The 5,520-nt window shown below is 33.5% G+C and overlaps 1 long non-coding RNA gene across 6 annotated transcripts; it reads right to left on the bottom strand.

Moving 5' to 3' along the window:
* Positions 1-193: 193 nt before the first annotated feature.
* LOC110421108 (uncharacterized) lies at positions 194-4,457 on the bottom strand. 6 transcript variants are annotated; one of them, XR_002445616.1, is made up of 9 exons: positions 4,395-4,457; positions 4,033-4,271; positions 3,785-3,865; positions 3,656-3,692; positions 3,302-3,393; positions 3,127-3,195; positions 1,403-2,161; positions 761-849; positions 194-665 (listed from the first exon to the last, which is right to left on the bottom strand). It is a non-coding gene; the product is annotated as an uncharacterized LOC110421108 (long non-coding RNA). The 6 variants fall into 6 exon arrangements; XR_002445614.1 differs by lacking the exons at positions 4,033-4,271; positions 4,395-4,457 and having other exon boundaries at positions 1,403-1,627; positions 1,929-2,161; positions 3,656-4,023; XR_002445612.1 differs by lacking the exons at positions 4,033-4,271; positions 4,395-4,457 and having other exon boundaries at positions 3,785-4,023.
* Positions 4,458-5,520: the final 1,063 nt, after the last annotated feature.

Here is a 5,520-nt window from a genome sequence, read left to right as displayed (position 1 = left end):
GCTTGATGCTATGTCAGATGCTTGCTAAAACTTATATAAATTTCCTAATTAAATGGATTTATATATAATTCTTAATTTGATATATCCTGCTGTATATCTAGCTGAACTTTCATTTCCTTCTGATCAATGACTTTTCTCAGCTCAAGAGAGAGAAAAAAAATGGACGTAAAAGTTACTTCTTGATACATATAGCTGAAAAGAAACTAAAAAAGAGCCATTACATGAAAGAGACCTTAGAAACCCCAGTAAGTCTGTAACTACGGTTAAGAGCAAGTTTTGCACATTGGCGGTTGCAAAAATTAGTGTTCAACTAAGCAGTTGCTGGTGGCATGGAGCAGAATTTGTTGTTCCAGATATTTTAAGAGCACATTAAACAACTGTTATGCCTTCCAAACCAGAATATATGATGGAACAAGAGTCGTTACCAACATAATAGAAAGACTGAGGAACTTATCAAAATAGAAAAGTATATAGGACCTAAGAAAACTCAACTTGGCAATTTGTTGGATCCCCTCGGAAACTCTAGCAATTCTTTGTTGATCCTCGGCTGTTTCTTTTTCATTGCGGTCATCTGTATTTAACTGCCTTGAGGTGAAACAACAGACAAGAAGGAGCTTTTCTAGGCGGACACTGGATTAGATTTTCTTAAGAAGACGTATCAGAGGCTGAACCCAACAGAAAAAAAGGAGAAGGTAAGCGTTAGGCTGAAATCACTTGCCGAAAAGAAATGTTTAAACTGTAGTTATATCTCATTTCATACCATGGCAGAGACGAGGGTTGCTATATTAGGCCAACTTTCAAGTAAATCTGCCATGAACTAAGCGGCAACCAATCATCAGAGAGATCATGCTGTAAAACATGGTCACTGGCTTGTAAACAAAAATAGAAATATGTAACAATGATAGCGATTTTGCAATTAACACGTTTAAACACAGTAGCAAATCCAAGATACAACACCCCTCAAGAGCACAAAGCCAACTGCTAAGAATTTACATGCACCTTCTTGTTGATCTCTTTCACAAATATCAATTATAAAGAAAGTAATCTTATATTGTTGGCATTGTATTTTAATTTTATTGAATTTTGCTATTGTACTTTATATTTTTTTTTATTTTCAGATAAAAGAATGAAATTAATGAAAATTTACCATTTATGTTAATAGAATATTTCGTGCAATATTTCAATTCCATTATTATTATTATTATAATTATTATTTGTCTTTGTGTGATTAGTCTGGAATTGGTGGCAAAAGTGTTTGCCTTAGTCCTACACCAAGTTGTAAGCTTCCAAGTTAAATGAACAATAAATCCCTTTCCAATTAGTAATAGTTTTACTAATTATTAACCAAAACCAGGCACAAATGATAATAAGAGGGAGAGGGAGAGCATTCATATATTTTTACCTATGACAGTGGAGAACGGCTTGAGCCACTGTGAAAGCACACGGCATTTGTGATTTTAGGGGCAATTCCTGATAGGATAAACAATCTATGGTGTTTCCTCAGTAAGCAGGTTGCAATTTGCACATAAGGAGGTCTGCTTACAATTTCCAATCTCTTCTACCTTCCGAAACCATTTGCCTCTACTTGAATCCATAAGTTGAGAAAATAAATGACAAGAAGCAGCACCTCATTTAAAAAAAGAAAAAGAAAAAATGGAAACGAAGTGAAGATATGGAAGCCACAAAAGAAGCCAAAAAAGAAAAACACTATACATTATTCATACCCTCATAGGTAAAATAAAACCAGAAATGGTCAGTCAGCTATATTTACAAACATAGGCAAAAGAAGACCACAAATGGTCAGTAAACTATACCTGTAAACATAAGAACAAGCTAGGTGACATTCATAAGCAGACCACAAACCCTATAGTTGGGTATGCTCAGAGTAACCCCACAGATTTAAGCAATTGAAACAGACATAAAATTACCAGAATCGCACCAAAGAAACAGTTAATCTTGTTAATTAGTGCAATAACTTCTTCAAGACCATCAAGTGCTTCTTCCAGCTCATGCATGCACTCTTCAATCTCAACTAGAAGAGCATCTATCCTCCTTGTGAAGGCTTCAGAGTTTTGGTCCAAAGCCTTGCTTCCCAACAGGTCATCCTGAGCCTGTTTACCACCACACATTCTTCTCAGTGGTTTATCCAGCACAAATTAATCTATGAGAGAGTGCAAGAGAGAATTAGAATTTAACCATTGCAAGATAAAATAGCAGTATCTATGTTTCATAAGTAGACTAGAATATAACTGTGCTATGAAAGTAGGAGCATTCATATGGAACAATTCAGATACCAGTAATTGACAACACTAGCACATGTCCCAAATCTTTCAATTGATATAGAGCAACACTGGACAAGTTACTACTAGCATACAACCAATGACAAGCATTGCCCCTACCCATACTTCTTAGAAAAGAAAAACAGGTTTAAATTTTAAAGAAATATACTTGTACAATTGCAACCCTGAACTCATTGAGAGTAGTTTTACCATCATCATGCTAAACACTTAACTTTACAGTGCTGAAACCATTTCTGGAGAGTTTTACTGCTATTATAAGTACTTATGAGAACCTTTTTGACCTGTAGGTCAATCATGCAAAACTTATGGAAGCCAGACTTATTTGTAAATAGGATCTAATCTAATAGATGAACCATTGTGCTCAACAACAAGAAGTTCACAGCATGCATTTTTAACCTTTAAGTGTTTAACGTAATGTGCACCTCTGCATTTAAGTAATTTGATCGACAAAGAAAAACCATCTAATGTATGCTAAATCCAATAAAACTTTCCTGACCTATACAAAAGTTCTACAAAATAAAAAATGTTTGACAATAAGCATACATCCATCATCAAAATCGGAATCATCACAACAACAAATTTTACTTTGTCTAGCCCAAACAAATATACTTCGAAATCATGAGCCAGCAGCAAACCTCCAATCACCCAGGTTTCCAAATATAAAATATAAACTAGTTACACTGTTATTATCGTCAGAACAGAAGGCAGTTCAGCACAAATAATAATCAATATGCACAAAAGTCACAGCAAGTTCTATGCATTCAAAAAGTACTAATGGCCATCAGAACTACCAAGCTAAAAACAAGGGGGAATAAAGGAAAATGACCTTATATAACAAGGAACAAAAACAATAACGACAACCATCCGAGCTAGAAGATGAAATATAACTGCATGTCTGCATCAAGAAAAAAAATTGCAATTGCTCAGAGCTTTCTACTTTATGAATGGAATATTGAAGAAATTCCCATGAATAGGAACAAGCCTTATTCCATGATATTTACATGAGCTTCCTCTTTCTTATTCTTAAGCAAGTCCCACTATATGAGGTCAGCTACATGAATCATGTTGCTATGGTACTCCATTTATGACAAACCTAAAACAACAACAAAACTGAACACAGTTACAACAAGACCTAGCGCTTGGATCCTAAAAATAGAGGGGAAATAGGAAAAAGGAAAACAGTTTTTTTTTTTGGTATAATTGATGTCTAGTAAAAATAATGAAAAACCCGACTCTGCTTTTGTTAAACCCATCATTCTATGTCATTTTCTTGGAAAACAAACTGCCCTATAACCAATATATATATAATGAAAAGAAAATAAGCCTAAAAGTAGACCAAGTTAACAGAAACTTACCTGATTCTTAATATTTGCTTAGTCATTGCCACTGCAACTACCAATCAAAGAATCATAACTTGAACTTAGTTTCAAATGATTTAGAAAATGGTGAAAAGGGGAGGGAGGAGAAGAAAGAAAAAAGAAAACCTTTTTTTTTTTTGCCGTTGGTTGTGTTTCATGAACAAAATTAAGAACCCAATTCCATTACTCCAACTTTAGTTGAACTATCTACATCATTTTCTCAGGAAACAAACAGGGTATAGCACACAAATTTGTAACAAAATTTATAATGGCAAAAAGCCGAAGAAGAATAGAAGATGGAAAAAGAAGAATGTAAAATCAAACAAAAGTAAAACAGAGGTACAAGGAAGGGAAGGGAAGGGAAGAGCGCGTACCACCACGCGAGTGAAGAGTTAAGGCGCGTGGCTCCGAGACACACGGGCAGGAAGAGTGATAGGGAGGGAAAGAGAAGGGCCTCGACTCTTGAATATATGGACCCAGTGGGTTAAAAAGGTTCGGGTATAACCCGATTCGGAGTAGTAGCCCATTGTTTTAGGTTCCTTGGGAAAACCCATTTTCAGTGGATAGGACCTCTAGAGCTACGACCAACAAACTGAAATCAACTGAAACCTTCCTGTCAAAGAGAAAATATTATTATTATTTTTTTTTTTTAAAGAAAAGGAAAAGGAGAGGAAGCTTTCCTCGGCTTGAAGTTGAAGTTACAAGAAAGCCATGTTCCATCATTAGATCAACAAACCTCAAATCAAAAAGCTTTCTGCATTTGCCATAAAATACTAAAACGAAGTAGCCATGATCAAAGCAATCGCCCCTAATTTTTATAATTATTATTATGATTTTCCCTTTTTTTTTAATTATGGTTTACTTAGCCAAAAGCACAGCACACACCCAAACAACATGGCAGTTGAAGAAGTGAGAATGCGATCTCAAATATTATTTTAGTTTTCTCAGCGCTGACTTTTTGTTTTACAGTTATAAATTCCCCACACGGCTTTGAAGTTTATTCTTGACTTCCCCTTCCTTTTACTTCTTAAACAATATATTTTCCAGCTAAATCATGTCCTAGCTTCCCTCCATTATTACCAGAGGATAATAAAGATTCACTTTTCCAAGGATAATGTTGTTATTTACACGTTATATTTTCCCTTTAGTTTTAGATATTTTCATTCTAATCTTATTTATAAATATATGAGAATTTAAATTGCATCTAATAATTTTCATTAAAATGAATTTCTATTATTAAATATTAATTAATAAATAAAAATTCTAATAGTATTGAATGATTTTTACATGAATATTACAAAACTTTTAATGATGATTGAATAATTTGCTGTTCAACAGACAATTGATACCATGTTTAATTTCTTTCAAACTTAGCAGCATCTTGTTATGTTGGTTGAGCCCTTTTGTTATAACCAATAGAACCTAAATTTATCTTATCTTTTTGGTTTTTTTTTAATATTTGAATTTCAAACTAACCTTTCATGGAAAAGAATCTCATACTAACCACTTTGATGGCATTTATGCTTACCATTATACTACTTATCTGGAATAGAATTTATTAACAATATCTTGATAATTTTTGGTGTATCTCTTATTTAATTGCCTCCTGAAAATAATTTAAGTTTGACTTAATAATATCGAGATTTAAGATTTCAAAAGTGCTCACTTCTCTTAAACTTAGTTTTCCAGGAAATTAAACAAGGTTTAAACCTCAAAATTTGCTTGGAATGCAAAAGAGAAAGTAGTTTAACTTGCTATCTTTGTTTAATGTAGTCTGTTGCTACTACAATTTAAACAAGGAAAAGGCAAAAATGAAAAAACTTTTTTTTTTAAGTAAACAGCTAAGAAAGTGACAATGCATG

Source organism: Theobroma umbraticum, unplaced genomic scaffold (assembly GCF_002168275.2).
Source record: "Theobroma umbraticum cultivar Fairchild unplaced genomic scaffold, ASM216827v3 scaffold_130.0, whole genome shotgun sequence".
In the NCBI taxonomy this organism is placed as follows: Eukaryota; Viridiplantae; Streptophyta; class Magnoliopsida; order Malvales; family Malvaceae; genus Theobroma; species Theobroma umbraticum.
The sequence above is the reverse complement of the archived record's forward strand: the minus strand, read 5'-3'. Positions and strand labels throughout refer to the sequence as shown.